At 52.8% G+C, this 21,815-nt stretch overlaps 1 long non-coding RNA gene across 1 annotated transcript in view; it reads right to left on the reverse strand.

Annotated features, from left to right (window-relative positions):
• Positions 1–1,015: 1,015 nt before the first annotated feature.
• The window catches only part of LOC141155299 (uncharacterized), a 30,274-nt gene continuing 9,474 nt past the window's right edge, over positions 1,016–21,815 (reverse strand). The window contains exon 4 of the long non-coding RNA XR_012247532.1: positions 1,016–7,493. This is a non-coding gene — a long non-coding RNA (uncharacterized lncRNA). The remainder of the gene's footprint in view (positions 7,494–21,815) is intronic.

Here is a 21,815-nt window from a genome sequence, read left to right on the forward strand (position 1 = left end):
AGTTGTTTCACACTTTTTTGTTAAGTATATAATTCCACATGTGTTAATTCATAGTTTTGATGCCTTCAGTGTGAATGTACAATTTTCATAGTCATGAAAATACAGAAAAATCTTTAAATGAGAAGGTGTGTCCAAACTTTTGGTATGTACTGTAGGTATATAGTATAAGTCCGGGGTGCAGATATAGGTATATAGTATCAGTCCGGGGTGTAGATATAGGTATATAGTATCAGTCCGGGGTGCAGATATAGGTATATGGTATCAGTCCGGGGTGCAGATATAGGTATATAGTATCAGTCCGGTTTGCAGATATAGGTATATAGTATCAGTCCGGGGTGCAGATATAGGTATATAGTATGAGTCTGGGCTGTAGATATAGGTATATAGGGAATCAGTCTGGGGTGTAGATATAGGTATATAGGGTATCAGTCTGGGGTGTAGATATAGGTATATAGTATCAGTCTGGGTGCAGATATAGGTATATAGTATCAGTCCGGGGTGTAGATATAGGTATATAGGGTATCAGTCCCGGGTGTAGATATAGGCATATAGGGGTATCAGTCCCGGGTGTAGATATAGGTATATAAGGGTATCAGGGCAGTGTGTAGATATAGGTATATATGTACATATAGGTATACAGGAGTATCAGGCCAGAGTGTAGGTATAGGTATATAGGGGTATCAGGCCAGAGTGTAGCTATCGATATATAGGAGAATCAGTCCGGGGTATAGATATAGGTGTGGAAGTGAGGTTCAAAGGACCCCAACCCTTTGCTTATCCCTTGCCAAATTAACTTATTCAAGTGTATACGTGAAGCTTTGATATCGGACAGACAGAGTCAGATACTGAACTTCTCTTGAAGAGAAATGGCGCAGGAAAGATGTGTTTATTATTCCAGCATAACATATATATGTTCAGTATAAAGGAAGGTCCCAATAGGGTGTCGCCCTGAGGCAATTGAGCAATCACAGTAGTCTCTGGCCCATGGTATAGATAAGTCTCATTATCTTGTCCTATGGGGTTAAGTGTTTCCTCCCCAGATATTCTCCTCATTCGTCAGGATATTCTCTTGGGAGGTGTCATGTTGAATCCTTTGTCTCGTCTCCTTCTTGGAAACAATTTGAAAGTTCACTTTTATAACCAGCTCCAACTAATCCTTTCAGGATATTTATATAGTGACACACGAGTACAGATATCTGATATATATATATATCAAGGTTTTCATAATATATTAAAGTGAGGGTATATATGACTAAAAGATATCCAATATAACAGATATATGCAAAACAAGATTCATAACATATAACAGAATATAAGTATAGATATTTAGTATACATCAGAGTTTCATATAATGTTTTTTAGTAGATTTTAGAATCTTATCTTTAACATAGGTATATAGGGGTATCAGTCCGGGGTATAGATATAGGTATATAGGGGTATCAGTCCGGGGTATAGATATAGGTATATAGGGGTATCAGTCCGGGGTAGTACCTGTAGTCGCACCTGTGCTCTGGAGCCTTAGGGGCCACATAAGACACCAGGGGCGCTCCAGGGATCGCGGAGGTATCAGACACATCCGCCCCTCGATGCTTTAGGGCCACAAAGAACCCTGAGCTGGATCAGAGGACAGATGGACGACCAGTGATGCATTACTTGGTGGGACAGCTACAGATTGTTGCGTAATGTGGGCTCACTGGGTGACCTAAACCCAAGGTCCAGGTGGGCACACGGGCCACAGGTGTCAGTGCAGGAAGTGTATGCATCCTGGAAGCCACAGAATAAAAAGTCTTAATAGAGTCCTGGAAGCCGCAGAAGGCCATGAAGCAGGGTTACTGGAAGCCGCAGACAAACGGGTGAAGTACTGGAGATCACTGACAGGTAGCAGGGTTACTGGAAGATGCAGACAAATGGGTGAAGTCCTGGGCATCATTGACAGGTAGCAGTGTTAGTGGAAGCTGCAAACAGGTGAAGATCTGGAGACCACTGACAAGTAGCAGGGTTACTGGAAGCCGCAGACAAACAGGTGAAGATCTGGAGATCACTGATAGGTAGCAGAGTAACTGAAAGCCGCAGACAAACAGGTGAAGATCTGGAGATCTCTGACAGGTAGCAGAGTAACTGAAAGCTGCAGACAGGTGAAGATCGGGAGATCACTGACAGGTAGCGGGGTTACTGAAAGCCGCAGACAAACAGGTGAAGTCGTGGAGATCACTGACAGATAGCAGAGTAACTGAAAGCCGCAGACAGGTGAAGATCTGGAGATCACTGACAGATAGAAGGGTTACTGGAAGCCGCAGACAAACAGGTGAAGATCTGGAGATCACTGACAGGTAGCAGAGTAACTGAAAGAAACAGACAGGTGAAGATCTGGAGATCACTGACAGGTAGCGGGGTTACTGAAAGCCGCAGACAAACAGGTGAAGATCTGGAGATCACTGATAGGTAGCAGAGTAACTGAAAGCCGCAGACAGGTGAAGATCGGGAGATCACTGACAGGTAGCGGGGTTACTGAAAGCCGCAGACAAACAGGTGAAGATCTGGAGATCACTGACAGATAGCAGGGTTACTGGAAGCCGCAGACAGGTGAAGATCTGGAGATCACTGACAGATAGAAGGGTTACTGGAAGCCGCAGACAAACAGGTGAAGATCTGGAGATCACTGACAGGTAGCAGAGTAACTGAAAGCCGCAGACAGGTGAAGATCTGGAGATCACTGACAGGTAGCGGGGTTACTGAAAGCCGCAGAGAAGTAACTCATGGACTGGAAACCACAAAAACCCAGGAGACTCCTGAACTGTGGACAGCAACTGCACAGACAACTGAAAGAGTTACTAGTAAGCCTTAGAGCAATACCAAGACACAGGTGTTTGTCTCTAGAGGCCTTATATACGCCTAGGAAATACGATGCATGGGTCCACACCGGGCTACTTGCAAAACCCAACTTGGAGCATAAGAAAGTCTAGCGGACCTGGGTGAGGGAAGTAAAGCACAGATTTGGGATAGGGGCGTAGCACAGATCTTCCTTCAGGCACACAACGCCTTTGGTATTCTCCTATTTTTCATAGTCAAAAAGGAAAGTTCCATCCTGAATCCGAGTGCAGAGACGTTCCCTTCATCGATATTGTAACATTCAGTAAAACTATCAATGAAAGATTAAATGTATCACTATGTATGAGGAGGGCAAAATAAAAGACCCCCAGCGACATGAAGCTGTCACGATAGGATAAGGTCACTTCCATGTTATTGGCAGCCGCTGTCTCAGAGACGTCTCACAAGGAGCAGTTTAGAGGAGAAGTCTCTGGGACATTTTATAGACCTATGTTCCGATGCTTTTCATGGCTCACTTCTTGTATCAGCGGCTCTCTGTATTCTCTGTGATGAGCGGCTGGGACCACACGAATGTTCTGCACACCCCGCAGTCACCCTGTGTGGACTGGAATATACACTGGTATATGAGCAGGCACAGTCTTGGGTTGGTTGGTGCCCGGTGTGGTGTCAGCTATGGACACTTAGTCATTCAACATATTTGGGCATGCAGCTGCTTTTTCATAGGTTTAGGTTCCGGCTGTGGGATTAGAGGTCCCGGCCTGGGCCATGAGGCCTAGTGTAGCCCCCCTTAGTAGTGACTATGTGATCGCCCACTTTGCACACTCCTCAAGCAAACATAAGAGAGCAGCCAATCAGCAACAAGTCATCAGTGAAGGCTACACGCAATCTGTGTCCAACCAGATCACACAACTGACAGGCGATCAGAGCATAGACAGACAGAACTAGATCAACCCACAGCTGAGCAGAGGCAGCTGGAGAGCATCAAATCACACTACTATGTCTTCCTACAACCAATCAAAGGAGCCAACTAATCTGAAACCAATCACAGCCTTGGATCATGCAACCGGATCATTCTGCAGCCAATGAGAGCCTCGGATCACTCAACCAGATCCTCCTGCAGTCAATCATAGCAGCCAGCCACCCTGGAGCCAATCACAGCTTCAGCTCACTCAACCAGATCATCCTACAGCATCGAATCACTCAATCACATCCTCCTGCAGCCAATCACAGGAGTTCGCCAAACTGCAGCCAAACAGTGCCTTGAATCATACAACCAGGTCCTCCTGCAGACAGCCAATCACAACCTTGGATCATACAACTGGATCATTCTGCAGCTAATCAGAGCCTTGGATCACACAACCAGGTCCTCCTGCAGCCAATCAGAGCCTCGGATCACACAACCAGGTCCTCCTGCAGCCAATCAGAGCCTCGGATCACACAATCAGGTCCTCCTGCAGCCAATCAGAGCCTCGGATCACACAACCAGGTCCTCCTGCAGCTAATCACAGCCTCGGATCACACAACCAGGTCCTCCTGCAGCCAATCAGAGCCTCGGGTCACACAACCAGGTCCTTCTGTAGCTAATCACAGCCTCGGATCACACAACCAGGTCCTCCGGCAGCCAATCAGAGCCTCGGATCACACAACCAGGTCCTCCTGCAGCCAATCACAGCCTCGGATCACACAACCAGGTCCTCCTGCAGCCAATCAGAGCCTCGGATCACACAACCAGGTCCTCCTGCAGCTAATCACAGCCTCGGATCACACAACCAGGTCCTCCGGCAGCCAATCAGAGCCTCGGATCACACAACCAGGTCCTTCTGTAGCTAATCACAGCCTCAGATCACACAACCAGGTCCTCCTGCAGCCAATCAGAGCCTCGGATCACACAACCAGGTCCTCCTGCAGCCATCATGACAACCATTAGACTTACTACTAGGTCATTCAGCAGCCATGGATCAGATCATTGGATCGATCTTCAGAAGGAGATGTGTGGCAGGATTTTTTTTCTGCTCGCGGACATTTCGTGTTGATCATTGAGACTGCGCTTTGTGTCATCTCTAATATATTCGCAGTCAGCGCCGGTCACCTCGACGCCATGAATAACGACATGTTAACGATCTTGTCCTCCAAACCAACACGTAGACTCCAGCGGCTGATAACGGGGGCGAGGGGACGTCACGGCGGCACATTATACAGGATCCACGCGTCTGCTCATGAGATAATGATTAGGCTTTGATTCTACCGCACAAGCTCGTTACCGCGGGAGGGGAGAAATGCATCTCATTTACATAAATTAACCAAATTAATGACTAATGTGTAACTATTGTGACAGATATAAATGGGATGTTTGTGGACACCAGGGCCGGGAGTCATTACCGTCATCATCCTGGTAAATGGCAGAATTACTATTCAATAGGCGGAAGATTCGGAACCTTCCACTCCCTCAAATCCCATCATCCGGACCCACCCTGGGGCCCCCGTCATGGAGGATTATACATTGCCCCCCACCACCATTCTTTACACATCCAACATATAACTATCCAGGAACAGATCAGCTGTGCAATCAAATTGCATCAATCATATTGTAACCAGAGAACATTCACTGCCCGACATCTGTCATCCATCTTAGTCGCAACAGGCAATGATCGACGGATTTGTTGCTGCAGCTCTGGATATGACTAGAGTACAAGAGATGATGTAAATAGAAAATTGTGTGGGTAGCTCTGGGTGGGACTGGCATGGAAGACAGGGGCCACGGGTGCGACCGATGTGGAAAACGGAGGCCTGGGGTGTTATCAGAAAGGAAGACGGAGGCCCGAATGTGTCTGACATGGAAGACGGAGGCCCGGGGTGTTATCAGTGTGGGAGACGGTGGGACTGGCATAGACTCCGGCAGCCCAAGGTGTGATTGGCATGGGGTACTGTGGCCCTAAGTGTGACCAGGTGGGACCAATGGGGAAACGGAGTACAGGGTGGGACCGGCGTAGAAGACTGAGGCCCCAAGTGGGACCAGCGTAGAATCCAGCAGCCTCAGGTGTGACCAGCATGGAAGACGGGAGGCCACGGCTGTGAAGGCAGTGTAGAAGAATGAGGCTCTGGGTGGGACTGGCATAGAATTTGGCAGTCCTAGGTGTGATTGGCATGGGGGGACGGTGGCCCAAAGTTTGACCTGGTGGAACTGACGTGGAAGACAGCACCCCCAGGTGTGACCAGTGTGGAAGACGGATGCCTCAGGTGGAACCAGTCTGAAGGACGGCGGCCCCAGATGTGACTGCTGTAGAAGAGCGCAGCTCTGGATGTGCTTTCGTCCTCGCTATGACCTGGATGTTAGCCTGGTGCAGTTTTACGCTCAGGGTTTTGGGATCGTGCTCCTGAGTACAGGTTACGCCAGCTGAATTATAATGAAGCAAGTGACCGGGGGCAGCTATGGCGAGATGAGGGTGCGCGACAGCTGATAAGTGGGCAGACAAGGACGATAACATTCGTCTCCAGATGCCTCAGGCGTTGTGGGCGGCAGGAGGAGGGCAGTCGTCTGAGCAGAGCCAACGCTACAACCTGAGCGAAGTAAGAAGAAAGGAGAAGAAGGGAAAAACACAGGGCATGATGGGGGGAGTAGTGATTATGCATGTGGCCGAATAACTGCACGAGAGCTGTAAGAATGATGGAGGTAGTAGTAATACAGAAGTAGACGTGTAAGACATTGTGGGTAGTAGTACTGAATTTATAGTAATACCCGTACATTGTGTATCGGCACAGACATGTGAAGCTGCAGGTTCAGGGCTCAGTGGGTGTTCTCGGGGTTGAATATTGTCTGATCCGGGTCATTATATTATTCCAGTGATGTCATCACCAGGGGGTGGGGCTGACAACCTCTCACACATGTATACAGGCAGGTTGTCAGCCATGAGGGTCCACCTGGTGCTGGAGTATAAGGTGTGTGGTCTCGCGTCTGATCACATGACATTAGATCGGTGATGTCATCACCAGGGGGCGGTGCTGACAACCTCTCACACATGTATACAGGCAGGTTGTCAGCCATGAGGGTCCACCTGGTGCTGGAGTATAAGGTTTGGGGTCTCGTGTCTGATCACATGTTATTATAGATGATTTCATGTTCATTTTCATGACTCGAGATATTTCCTTCTCTGATGGAGATAAGCGGCGCCTTACACAGAATCGTCTACGGCCGGACTGTTTCTACCTTGCCAGTTTCTAGAATAGGGCGGATTATCCAGATGTTGGAGATGATTCATGATGACTCACAATCTATAAAAAGCCGACATCTGACGATATGAAGAATGATCTTCACTTATGATACACGGAGAGATCAGGATGTGCCGCATCTCTCTGTGTGATGTCAGGATGTATACATGAAGTATGGGTGATGGAGTATACAGGCTGATGTCATAGCGTACACAACCTATAATGCTTGGGGTAAAAAAAACTAGTACGGGGCAGAAGAAGAAAATTAAAGTAGACGTCCTGTAATTAGAAATAGTTCCAGGCCGATGTGCACTGACTTGTACTGACATTGTACTGGGCGATGTCCAGGTACAACCCTGCCGGGACCTTCTTCTCTACTGACAGCACCATCAAGCTAGAAAAGGTCCTTGCTGTGGGTGCGTGGTCTTTTCAGCTGTGAGTTCTTTCTTTTTATTTACCTGCCCAAGAAAGTAGAAATGGTGTCACAATGGGTCAGTAATTACACAGCAAAGCACAGCCTGGAGACTTATAATTGATGAAAGTACATGAACAAAGAAGGGGGCTGGCTCAACTACTAATATGAGGCACACAGCCAGCCCCCTTCATATATGGCACGATGATAGGAAAGGAGAGAACAGCGCTGTACCAGATCACAGGAGGAGAATAGCACAGCGCCGTGCCGGATCACAGGATGGGAGAGCACAGCGCTGTCTGGATCACAGGAGGGGAATAGCGCAGCGCCATACCAGATCACAGGAGGGGAGAACACAGCGCTTTACCGGATCACAGGAGGGGAATAGCGCAGCGCCGTACCAGATCACAGGAGGAGAATAGCACAGCGCCGTGCCGGATCACAGTATGGGAGAGCACAGCGCTTTACCGGATCACAGGAGGGGAATAGTGCAGCGCCGTACCAGATCACAGGAGGGGAATAGCGCAGCGCCATACCAGATGTAGCGCCGGCATCCCTGCCCTCTGCTAGACAGGGACGCTGTTCCCCTCACCCCTCTGCTCCGAGCCCGGCGTCCTCCTCCCGCTCTGCTGGCAGCGCGCGCTCCTTCCCGGCCACTGTGCTTAGGGCGCGCGCGCTCCCTCCCTCTTAAAGGGGCCGCGCGCGCCGTCCTAAGGAGTCCCCGGCCAATGGCCGGAGGACTTCACCATATATAAGGCACCTCCTCCAAAATGGAGGTGCCCGAGCAATGTTGTTGCACTGTTCACTACTCTGCTTCAGCCCTCAGGTCCCGTTGCCAGTTACCTGCCAGATTCCTGCCAGTTTGCTGTCTGATTCCTGCCTGATATTCTGCTTACCTGCCTGCTAGCCTGAGGTCCGACGGTCTGCCCTCCAACTCCTGTCAGTCTGTCTATGGACCAGCTTGCCCGCTCACCTGGGAGCGCACATCTGCTACCTGCCTGCTAGCCTACCTGGAGGCTCCGCCGTCACGTGCTGTGACCACCTGCCATTCCAGAGACTCCTGCCCGCTCACCTGGGAGCGCACACCTGTTACCTGCCTGCTAGCCTACCTGGAGGCTCCGCCGTCACGTGCTGTGACCACCTGCCATTCCAGAGACTCCTGCCCGCTCACCTGGGAGCACACATCTGCTACCTGCCTGCTAGCCTACCTGGAGGCTCCGCCGTCACGTGCTGTGACCACCTGCCATTCCAGAGACTCTCGCTTGCTCACCTGGGAGCACACATCAACCATCTGCCTGCTAGCCTACCTGGAGGCTCTGCCATCACAGGTCGTACCTACGCTTTACCCAGAGACTGCCCCGGTCACTTGCCGTGACCTCCTGCCCGTTCATCCAGAGACTGCCCGGTCACTTGCAGTGACCTCCAGCCCGTTCACTCAGAGACTGTCCCGATCACCTGCTGTGACTGCCTGCCCGTCTTCCGTGGTCGCCACCCGCTCCCTTACAAGGACCGCCCCCTTGTATAGTAGCTCAGAGGTTCCGCCTCCCAGACCCGTTACAGTTTGCTCGGGCCATGGAACCCGGTGGCACCCAAGCTCCCTCACTCTCGGACCTGTGTCATGAACTGTCCCGTCAGAGGTCCCAAAAGGAGTCCATCCTGGGTCACCTGCGGAATGTCAATACTCGCCTGGACACTCTGACTGCTCCACCAGCAACCACCGCCAGAGCCATGACTCGCAATCCGGCAGCTCCGCTGCCCACCAATACTATGGTATCCTACCCCGGACCCCGGCTTTCTGCACCTCCTCGCTTCGGAGGCGACTCCGCTCAGGCTCGGGGCTTTATAAATCAGTGCACCCTGCACTTTGAACTCCTGTCCCACCAGTTTAACTCCGACCGGGCCAAAATTGCCTTCATCATGTCCCATCTCACCGGAGAGGCCCTGGCCTGGCTAAATCCTCTATGGGAGAGAGGAGACCCCCTGGTGTCCGACTTGCCTGCCTTTCTCACGGCTTTCCGGAAAGTCTTCGACGAACCTGGACGGAAGACCTCATCCGCATCATCTCTGCTACGCCTCCGTCAGGGAAGTCTCACCGTGGGCCAATATGCCATACGGTTCCGTACCCTTGCCTCGGAGCTGGCCTGGGATAACGACGCTCTGGTATCTGTCTTCTGGGAGGGTCTGTCCGGCCGTATCAAAGATGAACTTGCCGGTCGAGACATTCCTACCACTCTCGATGACCTAATAACTCTTGCCACCCGGATTGACCTACGGTTCCAGGAGCGTGCCAAAGAAGTCACCCGTGAGAGGAGGTTTCCACGTCTAGCTCCTACTTTTCAGAAATCCGTCACTCCCTCCGTTTCTCCCCAGGTACACTCTCCTGAGCCTATGCAGGTCGACCAGACCAAGATGGTCAAAACCCGTCAGGACCTACGCCGTGCCGAGGGGAGCTGCTTCTACTGTGGCAGTAAGGCGCACCGGATCCGTACCTGCCCGGAGAGGTCGGGAAACGCCTGTGTCTAGGTTCGCTCAGAGAGGTCGACCTAGACAAGAATAAATCCTCTCCATCTCTGCTGCTGTCAGTCTCAATTATCTGCGGGGAGAATCGTTATTTCGAACTAGCCCAACTTGACTCTGGAGCGGCCGGGGATCTTATTTCACAGGCCCTGGTAGAAAAATACCGCATTCCCACCAAACCTCTGGCTATACCATTATCTGTCGCTGCTGTGGATGGGGGCCTCTTACCACGTCCCATCCAACTCATCACCGAATCCGTAACTCTGCAGGTGGGAATGCTGCATTCTGAGAGCATCTCTTTTCATGTTCTGCCTGGACTCTCTCACGCCCTTTTACTAGGTCTACCTTGGCTCCAGAGACATGCACCCGTGCTTGACTGGCAGACCGGAGAAGTCCTTCGCTGGGGACAGGACTGTCATAAGACTTGTTTGGTTCCTGTTCATCCCGCCCGTCCTTCTCCTACCCCAACTAATCTACCTGGACTTCCGATTCCCTATTGGTCATTTGCTGATGTCTTTAATAAAAAGGAGGCAGAGACATTACCCCCTCATAGACCATACGACTGTCCTATCGACCTGTTACCCGGTACTACGCCTCCCCGTGGGCGTATTTACCCATTGTCCGCTGCTGAGACCCGGTCGATGTCCGAATATATTGAGGAGAATTTGGCCAGGGGATTCATCCGGAAATCTACCTCCCCGGCGGGAGCAGGCTTCTTTTTCGTAAAAAAGAAGGACGGCTCTCTCCGTCCCTGTATAGACTATAGAGGCCTTAACCAGATCACGGTGAAGAATAAGTACCCCCTTCCGCTCATTCCAGAATTATTTGATCGTCTGAGGGGAGCTAGAATCTTCACCAAACTGGACCTCCGTGGGGCGTACAACCTGGTCCGTATCCGTCAAGGGGATGAATGGAAGACTGCATTCAACACCCGGGACGGCCACTATGAATATCTGGTAATGCCCTTTGGTCTCTGTAACGCTCCTGCCATCTTTCAAGAGTTGGTCAATGACATATTCCGGGATCTTCTCTACTCCTGCGTAGTGGTGTACCTGGACGACATCTTGGTCTTCTCTCCGGATCTCCAGACTCACCGGAGAGACGTTCGTCAGGTCCTGCTCAGGCTCAGGCAGAATCACCTCTTCGCTAAATATGAGAAGTGCCTCTTTGAGCAGACCTCGCTTCCGTTTTTGGGCTACATTATTTCTCAGACCGGCCTTCGAATGGATCCAGAGAAACTGTCTGCCATCGAGAAATGGCCCCGACCGGAGGGGTTGAAGGCCATTCAGCGGTTCCTGGGCTTCGCCAACTACTACCGCCTCTTCATACCGCACTTCTCTTCCCAGACTGCCCCAATTTCCGCGCTCACCCGTAAGGGCACTAATCCCAGAGAGTGGCCACCCGAAGCAGAGGAGGCCTTTCTTTCCTTAAAACAGGCCTTCTCTTCCGCCCCGGTGCTGCATCGCCCAGATGGCAACAAGCAGTTCTTCCTGGAGGTTGACGCCTCCTCCTCTGGAGCCGGAGCGGTACTTACCCAAAAATCGTCTTCCGGGAGAATGGTAACTTGTGGCTTCTTCTCCAAACTCTTCTCCTCTTCTGAGCGCAACTATTCCATAGGAGATCGAGAGTTATTGGCCATCAAGCTGGCATTGGAGGAGTGGCGTTACCTGCTCGAAGGGGCTCTTCACCCGGTAATAATTTACACTGACCACAAGAACTTGGCTTACCTCCAGCATGCCCAGAGACTTAACCCGAGCCAAGCTCGGTGGTCCTTGTTTTTGCTCGCTTTGATTTTATTCTTCATTTTCGCCCGGCTGACAAAAACATCAAGGCGGACGCCTTGTCCCGATCCTTTCTGGTGTCTGATCTCGAGGAGGAACCGAAACACATCATCGATCCCGCCAGAGTAATGCAGGTGGCTCCCGTGAGTCTAAATCGTCTCCCTCCCGGTAAGACGTTCGTATCAGTACCTGATCGGGAGAAGATCCTACACTGGGGTCACTCGTCTAAACTAACTGGCCACGCCGGTCAGAAAAAGACCCTCCAGCTTATTACCCGGCACTACTGGTGGCCTACCCTGCACAACGACGTAATAGACTTTGTTTCTGCCTGTGTGTCCTGCGCCCGCAACAAGGTTCCGAGACATCTGCCAGCCGGTCGCCTCCTTCCGCTCCCAGTACCTGCTGCCCCCTGGCAGCATATAGCAATGGACTTTATAACCGATCTCCCCGTCTCTGCCGGTTGTACGGTCATTTGGGTGGTCGCTGACCGCTTTTCCAAGATGGCTCATTTCGTTCCCCTGCCAGGCCTCCCGTCTGCACACGAGCTGGCTAAAGACTTTATCCGCCACATCTTCCGTCTTCATGGCCTGCCCCTCCACATTGTGTCGGATCGTGGGGTACAGTTCACCTCACGCTTCTGGAGATCCACTTGTAAACTGCTAGACGTCACCCTGGACTTCTCCTCCGCTTACCACCCACAGTCTAATGGTCAAGTGGAGCGGATCAATCAGAACCTGAACAGTTACGTCCGGCACTTCGTTAATGCCCACCATTCAGACTGGGTGGATCTCCTGCCATGGGCCGAATTTTCTTACAACAATCACGAGAGCGAATTTTCCTCCAAATCCCCGTTTTTTGTTGTCTTCGGTCAGCATCCTCGGATCCCATTTCCCGCCTCCACCTCGGTGGACAATCCGGCTGCGGAATCTCTTGTTAACAAATTTTCCTCCATATGGGAGAGTACCCGATCCGCACTCCTTCTGTCATCCGAGCGTATGAAAAGACATGCTGACAAAAAACGTCTGGATCCTCCTCAATTCCGTCCAGGGGATAAGGTCTGGCTCTCGTCCAAGTATGTCCGGCTCAAGATTCCTTCCTATAAGTTAGGGCCTCGGTTCATCGGTCCCCTGGAGGTCATCAGTCAGATCAACCCGGTGGCCTATAAACTGAAACTCCCGGCCAACTTGCGGATCCCTACCTCCTTCCATGTATCTCTCCTCAAACCTGTGGTACTTAACTCTTTTTCCAAGTCTACAGGTACGCCTCCTGCTCCGGTTTCCGCTGAAAACGAATTTGAGGTAGAGAACATTCTGGCCACCAAAAGGGTAAGAGGGAAGACCTTTTTTCTAGTAGATTGGAAGGGGTTTGGTCCTGAAGAGAGAACGTGGGAGCCCCGGGAGAACATCCATGCCCCTCTCATCCTAGCTAAATTTCTCTCTGGCCTAAAAAAGGGGGGGGCTAAAGGGGGGGGTACTGTAGCGCCGGCGTCCCTGCCCTCTGCTAGGCAGGGACGCTGTTCCCCTCACCCCTCTGCTCCGAGCCCGGCGTCCTCCTCCCGCTCTGCTGGCAGCGCGCGCTCCTTCCCGGCCACTGTGCTTAGGGCGCGCGCGCTCCCTCCCTCTTAAAGGGACCGCGCGCGCCGTCCTAAGGAGTCCCCGGCCAATGGCCGGAGGACTTCACCATATATAAGGCACCTCCTCCAAAATGGAGGTGCCCGAGCAATGTTGTTGCACTGTTCACTACTCTGCTTCAGCCCTCAGGTCCCGTTGCCAGTTACCTGCCAGATTCCTGCCAGTTTGCTGTCTGATTCCTGCCTGATATTCTGCTTACCTGCCTGCTAGCCTGAGGTCCGACGGTCTGCCTACCGACTCCTGTCAGTCTGTCTAAGGACCAGCTTGCCCGCTCACCTGGGAGCGCTCCTCTGCTACCTGCCTGCTAGCCTGAGGTCCGACGGTCTGCCCTCCAACTCCTGTCAGTCTGTCTATGGACCAGCTTGCCCGCTCACCTGGGAGCGCACATCTGCTACCTGCCTGCTAGCCTACCTGGAGGCTCCGCCGTCACGTGCTGTGACCACCTGCCATTCCAGAGACTCCTGCCCGCTCACCTGGGAGCGCACACCTGTTACCTGCCTGCTAGCCTACCTGGAGGCTCCGCCGTCACGTGCTGTGACCACCTGCCATTCCAGAGACTCCTGCCCGCTCACCTGGGAGCACACATCTGCTACCTGCCTGCTAGCCTACCTGGAGGCTCCGCCGTCACGTGCTGTGACCACCTGCCAGTCCAGAGACTCTCGCTTGCTCACCTGGGAGCACACATCAACCATCTGCCTGCTAACCTACCTGGAGGCTCTGCCATCACAGGTCGTACCTACCCTTTACCCAGAGACTGCCCCGGTCACTTGCCGTGACCTCCTGCCCATTCATCCAGAGACTGCCCCGGTCACTTGCCGTGACCTCCAGCCCGTTCACTCAGAGACTGTCCCGGTCACCTGCTGTGACTGCCTGCCTGTCTTCCCTGGTCGCCACCAGCTCCCTTACAAGGACCGCCCCCTTGTATAGTAGCTCAGAGGTTCCGCCTCCCAGACCCGTTACACCAGATCACAGGAGGGGAGAGCACAGCGCTGTACAAGATCACAGGTGGGGATGGTTGGATATATCGGATGATAGGAAAGGAGGGAACAGCACTGGACCAGATCACAGGAGGGAATGCACAGCGCCGTACCGGATCACACAAGGGGAGAGCATAGTGCTGTACTGGATCACACAGGGGAGAGCATAGCGCTGTACCGGATCACAGGAAGGGAGAGCATAGCGCTGTACCAGATCCCAGAAGGGGATTTTCATTACTAACAAACTTTCCTTCCTCACCATCACCGAAACATGGCTCACCCCCTCTGACACGGGCTCTCCAGCTGCACTTTCGTATGGTAGATTCCATCTTTCCCACACCCTCCCACAACAGCGGCAAACATGGCAAAGGAGTAGGTTTTCTCCTGTCAGATAACTGCTCCTTTACCCAAACCCCACTGCCACCCTCCGTTACTCTCCCCTCTTTTCAGGTGCACTGTGTGCGCATCTTCTCCCCCTCCAACTGGCTGTCATTTACCACCCCAGGGTCAGCCACAACCTTCTTTGACCACTTCACCACCTGGCTACTTCATTTCCTTTCCGCTGACATCCCCACTATCATCATGGGCGACTTCAACATCCCCATTGACACTTCCCTCTCATCTGTCTCAGAGCTCCTGTCTCTCACTTCCTCCTTCGACCTTGCTCAATGGTCTTCTGCACCCACTCACAAAGATGGCCACACTCTAGACCTCAACTCACCTCTCCCTCTTGTACTCACTCAGGTGCGATGTGAGGCAAACAGGAGGCACGTTCCTGTAAATGTCCAGTACAGTTTATTGGCTTCATAAACCGGCCAGAAAGTTAAATGCAAACAAAGAGCCTTTAGTGCAGGCAAAAAAGCAAAGTAAACAGTCCTTTTAGCAAAAGTCTTTGGTTAGCCAGGGCTGTGGTCACACAGGCTGGTGTAGTATGGCCTAGTCTGGAGACAACTATACACAGGAGGCCTCCTCCCTCCAGACACACAGACCATGAGCCAAACAATAGCCTCCAATATATAGGCTGGTAACCACACCCAGAGGTGAGGTATGTGGGTCGCTGGACCCGCCCATTCTCTCTTAGAAACCCGTAACCCGTCTCCCAGGTGCACCAATTAGACTTCTTAGTGCATGCGTGTGTGTCACCCCAGGCATGGCTGCCACAAATATTAAAGGCTGTGTCTGAGAGCAGGAGGGAGGTTCCATGGTCAGGGACAAATAGCATACAGCACCTCCTGTCCCAGGCCAGTAGGGGGAGCTGGCTGCCCCTATAAAAGCTGGAACTGAGGGCAGGGTTAGAGAGAACTGGACAACCTAGCTCAGGACTGAGACTAGTCCCAGAGAAGGAGGGACAGTTGAGCTGTAGCCAAGGAGTCCGTGAGGCAGAGGAGAAGCTGCGAGCCAGGGACAGAGGCGACGAGAGTCGGTCCTGGCTGAGAGAATCACCACCGGACATTGGGGTCCGAGGCTGTCAGGGTTGCAAGCCCAGCAGCAGAGAACCAACCCGCGAGGGATTTCAGATCCCTTGGCCTAAGAAGCCTGGAGGCTCCGCCACACACAGGGACCGGTACAGAACGGAAAAGCAAAAGGTACCTAAGGCCCGAGTCGCAAGCCATACAGGCGAAGTACACGGCCAGCTCAGGGACATGGGCTATTACACCACGAAAAGGGGGATAGTCAGCAAGGGCAGAGAGAGAACGGTAGGCCTACACACTCACCATGACCAGTGGGGCTCACCCGAATGCCCTCAGACACCCAGGCCCATTCCTACCCGGTACTCCTGTCGGGTCATTAGTAATACCTACAATAAAGACCCTGGACTGTTTGAAGCGAACTCTGAACTCTTATTACTGCGGCCTACACCATCACCCCCAGCATCCACCTACATTGCCCTGAGGCTACACTCTTCCCGTGGGAAGTTATCCTATCCCTGTGCTGCATACCAACATCAGCCTCAGTGGTCTGCCTTGCAGCGGCGGTCATCCCTGACCGCAATCCATGGGTGGACATTCATAACTCTACAAATAGACTGCCACAGCATTTGGTCTGACTACCCTGAGCCACGGGATCGGGTTGCCACTACTACCCCCCATCATCGCACTGAAGCCCGGTTCCGGGTGCCCCACGGCCCAGGGGGCGAGTCAGCTTTGGTGTAGTCGGCAGGATTGTGACCAACCCGCCACAAACGGGTATTGCGTGCCTGAAAAAGACTGTACACATACCTTAAAAAGAGATTTCCCGCCATCTTCAGTCGTTTCCCGCCATCTTCAGCCGTTTTCCCGCCATCTTCAGCCGTTTCCCGCCATCGGATGCCATCTTCGGGACGCTGCGCGGGAAGAAGAGGGGCGTGGACGTCCAAACCGCACGAGACGTGAAGCCGCGCCCTACGCACCGGCGCTGCGCAAGGTCCTGGAAGGAGAGAGAGCGACGCTGACGTCACCAGGAAGCGACGCAAGGTCCTCGCCCGACGCAGCACCAGCGGAGGCGCGGTCTACGGAAGAGGATCAACGGAAAGTAGGCCACGGTTAACTTGGGGGCAGGAAGATGAATGACGCAGAGGGACCTTCTACCACCAGAGTGGCTGCAGCAGCGGTGATGCCGTTCTCCAGGCCCTACATCCCCGGAGCAGCCTGGCTGCCCCAATACTCAGGGGAATCCCATACGTTAACTGACTTTAAGGAAAGACTGCACAGTTTATTTAAAGTTTATCCCCTGACAGAAGAACAGAAAGTGAGCATTCTGACGGGGCAGGTAACCGGTGCAGCCCAGCGGGAAGTGAAATCATGGTCAGATGAGGAGAAAAGGACTGTAAAGTTCATTCTGACCCGGCTGCGGAGTACCTTTGATACCCGTACCTCAGCAGAAATCAAAATGCGGTTCTATGGCTGTAAGCAGCGAGCCCAAGATAGTATCAGAGACTATGCCTTGAACCTGCAAGAAGCTCTGGGAGCAATCAAACAAGCTGACCCTGGCAGCGTGCAGGACACTGATAAACTGTTGACTGACCAGTTCATAGAAGGTCTGCTGTCCAGCGCCCACAGAACCCAGCTGCGCCTCATGGCCCTACAGAACCCCGATCTGACTTTTGCGCAGTTCAAGGATAGGGCCATCCGGGTGCTCCGAGAACCCGCACCAAGTGGCGCTGTAGTTCCCCGGCGCCCTGCCATCACTTACCATCAGGAGGCAGCGCCCTACCCCGTAGACCTTGTGGGGGCTGATGCACAGGCCCTAAATCCATCCCAGCCCGCAAACCTGCACCATCAGGTCCAAGAACTAACAAAGAGTGTGGCTGCATTGACCAGGACCGTACAGTCGTTGCAGGTGGAAACGTCAAGACCAATCAAGCTGGCTTCCAGTCCGGAAGATGTCCCGTGGCGTCGACAGAGGAGGATCCCGTCGTTCAGAGGGAGGCCCGCCGACCGTTACACTGAGGATGGACAGCCGATTTGCCGCCGTTGCAGTCAGCCAGGACACATAGCAAGGTACTGTACTTTAAATGGGTCCGACCTGGGGCAGAGGGCCAACCCCCAGGCATAAGGTCATCAGGCCCGTCTAATTGGCGTGATAAGTACGTGGGGGGACGCCCGGTCTTACCCATAGTGCTGGACGGTATCCCCATGAGTGCACTGCTGGACACCGGGTCCCAAGTGACTACCATCCCCTACGTACTTTTCAAGCGGTACTGGAGTGACGCGGATATAACCCGTTATCCAGACGATGACTTAAGCATCATCGCAAGCAATGGCCAACCCGTGCCGCAGGTGGGGTTCAGAGAGATGACCATCAAGATTGGTAAGGTGGAACTGCCGGCACAGGGAGTGATCATTGTGGACATTGACCGTCGTGAAAGTCACCCTAAAATAACCTTGGGTACTAATGTGATTGAAAACTGTCTTTCAGAAGTAATTGTGATTTTGCAGCAGGTGGCGATGAATGCGAGCTCCAGCCAACAGAGGGTCCCCCAGAAAGAGATAAGAGCCCTGATGAGACAGCAACAGGTAGAACTGTCTGGTGGTGAGATCGGTAGCGTGAGGATGAGCGACCCGTTCCCCATTGCCATGCCTCCCAAAAGTGAAATGATGATCTGGTGTCGGACTGCAATCGGGTTAAGAGGGAGAGACTACCAATCCATGGTAGAACCCGTGTACTCAGACAGCAGGCCCACCATTTTGACAGCCAGGGGGGTGGTTGATGTCCGCCATGGAAGGGTGCCCGTCCGGATCTTAAACATCGGGGAAAGGGAAGTACACTTGCCCGGTATGCTACACTAGCCAAATTGTTTGCCGTCGAACACAATGCTATCAGGGTCGTGGAACCCTTACCTCCATCTCCACCGGTGGAGGATAATGGCTCCCAGAAACACAAGGAGGACTGGTGCCAGAAACTCCATGTGGGTGCTGACTCCACTCCCCTGCACCAAAAACAAGGAGTCTACCGGGTGGTTCAGGAGTACGAGAGAAATTTTAGTAAGCACCCGCTAGACTTCGGCCGAGTAAAGGGAGTAGAACACCACGTCCCAACGGGGAGCCACCCACCAATAAAAGAGAGACACAGACCTGTACCCCCTGCACATTATCAGAACGCAAAGGGCATGCTGAGAGAAATGAAAGAAGCTGGGGTCATTAGAGATAGCTGTAGCCCCTGGACAGCCCCCTTGGTTCTGGTAAAAAAGAAAGACGGTACCATGAGAATGTGCATGGACTATAGACAAATCAATCGTATCACCCATAAAGACGCGTACCCGTTATCTAGGATAGAGGAGTCTTTAGCAGCTCTAAAATCAGCTAATTTCTTCTCTACTTTGGACCTTACTAGCGGGTACTGGCAGGTTCCTGTGGCAGAGGCTGACAAGGAGAAGACCGCCTTCACCACCCCAATGGGATTGAGTGAATTCAACTGTATGCCCTTCGGGCTCTGCAACGCACCAGGGACATTCCAGAGGCTGATAGAATGCTGTCTAGGGCACCGAAACTTCGAGACGGTCCTGCTTTACCTGGACGACGTGATTGTCTATTCGAAGACTTACGAGGACCATCTAAAGCACCTGGCCGAGGTGTTCGAAGCCCTGGCAGGCTATGGCCTGAAGGTGAAACCCTCAAAGTGTCACCTGTTGAAACCGAAGGTCCAGTACCTAGGACACGTGGTGAGTGCTGAGGGAGTAGCCCCCGACCCCGACAAAGTTACAGCCATCAAGAGCTGGCCAAGCCCCTCTAACATCAAAGAAGTGAGGCAATTCCTCGGGTTGGTAGGCTACTACCGAAGGTTCATCCCCGGGTTCACAAAGATAGCAGCTCCAATGCAGGACCTCCTGATAGGCCAGTCTACATCCAGAAATCACAAGCCACCCTTCAAGTGGGACAAGCCGGAAGAGGAGTCCTTCCGCCAGTTGAAGATGGCCCTCACGGGGGATGAGATCCTGGCATACCCCGATTATGGCCAGCCTTTCATCCTCCACACAGACGCCAGCAATGTGGGTCTGGGAGCCGTACTGTCACAGAACCAGCAGGGCAGAGAAAGGGTGATCGCGTATGCCAGCCGGAAGCTGAGGCCCACTGAAAGAAACCCGGAGAATTACAGCTCCTTCAAGCTAGAATTCTTGGCAGTGGTGTGGGCCGTCACAGAACGGTTTAAGCATTACCTGGCCTCCGCAAAGTTCACTGTGTACACGGACAACAACCCGCTGACACACCTGGACAATGCAAGACTTGGTGCCCTAGAACAGCGGTGGATGGCCCGGCTATCCAATTATGACTTCACAATCAAATACCAGGCAGGCAGGACCAACGCCAATGCAGACGCCCTATCAAGAATGCCCCACCTACCCGAAGGAGAAGAAGATTCGGAAGAGCTGGAGGAAGTAGAGCTCCCTGTGTTCCACCGGTATGGGGCCAATCAGTATTCTCACCGGGTAAGAGACAAAGACCTAACCACCGTCATGTTCAACCCCTTACCCCACCACGGCTGGGCTGAAACGCAAGATAGTGACCCTGCAACTCGCCTGGTGATAGACATGTTAACCCAGGCAGACGCTAGCCCTGGCCCGGACACTCTAGAGGAAGCCAAGCAGTTATGGAAGGAGAAAAGCAGGCTATTCCTCTACGAAGGTAAGCTGTGCAGAAGGCTTGTCAACCACCGGACGCACGAGCTGACCTGGCAGGTAGTGGTCCCAAGACGGGATGCAGCAATGGTCCTGGAGGCCTACCATGACATAGCAGGACACTTCGGGTGGAAGAAACTGGAGTTCCTACTGAGAGAGCGGTTCTACTGGATTGGTATGAGAGGGGCCATCGAGAAGTGGTGCAGGGACAGCGGTCCATGTCACCTCAGAAGGAACGACCGTACCAGCCAGAAGACATCCTTGAGGCCCATCGTCACCAGGCAGCCTCTTGAGCTGGTAGCTCTGGACCATGTGAAGCTGGCTCCAAGCCGGTCCGGCTACATCAATGCCCTCACGATTGTGGACCATTACTCCCGGTTCTTGGTGGTGGTCCCGGTTAAAGACTTGACGGCCCAAACGGCGGCCAGAGCCTTCCAACAACACTTCTGCCGTCCACACGGGTATCCAAAACAAGTCTTGACAGATCAAGGTCCAGCGTTTGAGGCGGAAGTCTTCCAGGAGTTCTGCAACCTCTACGGCTGTAGGAAGATTCGGACAACGCCTTACCACCCGCAAACCAACGGGTTGTGTGAGAAAATGAACAATATCGTCATTGATCTCCTCAGCCTGTGGCCGGAGAAGCTGCCAGACCTGATTGACTTGTACAACCATATCCCGGTGAATGCTACAAATTGCACCCCGGCTTACCTGATGCGAGCAAGACCAGGTAGGCTGCCTATAGACCTGGAGATGGGAGTCCTGACACCCGAGGACACCTCCCCAGACGCGGACTGGGATACGGAACGGCGGCTACAGTACAAGAAGGTACAGGAGAGTGTGGAGAGGAGTCTGGCTCAAGCGAGAGAAAAGCAAGAGAGGCTCTTCAACCAACACGCCCCTGCTGGTCCCCTGGAGCCTGGAGAGCAGGTCCTGAAGCGGAAGAGAAGGCTTCACAAGCTGGATGACCAGTGGGAGAGAGACCCGTACACAGTACTGCAGTCCGACCGCAACAACCCGAAGGTATGTGTGATTACCAAGGATGGAGGAGAAACCACTAGCACCGTCTCCAGAGACCACCTAAAACGGTGCCCCGAGCAACTACAGAGTCCAAGTGAAGATCAAGATGACCTTGAACCCGCAGAGGACAAGGAAGAAATGATCAGCACAGTTCTCGGAGAGTTCCCCCGGACCTGGACTCTGATAAATGACGTGATAGTGGTACCCGTCCTACACTTCCTTCAGCCTACCCAGCAGGAGCCTACAGAAGAACAAAAAGAACAAGCAGCCCCAGAGGCAGAAGAACCCTTGCCAGCAGCCCAGGAGAGTCAACCCTCTGCTGACAGTGAGCCTGCTATGCCTGCGGTAAGC

This window comes from Phyllobates terribilis, unplaced genomic scaffold (genome assembly GCF_046119375.1).
Source record: "Phyllobates terribilis strain yellow unplaced genomic scaffold, ASM4611937v1 Scaffold_7__3_contigs__length_470593459, whole genome shotgun sequence".
Lineage (NCBI taxonomy): Eukaryota > Metazoa > Chordata > Amphibia > Anura > Dendrobatidae > Phyllobates > Phyllobates terribilis.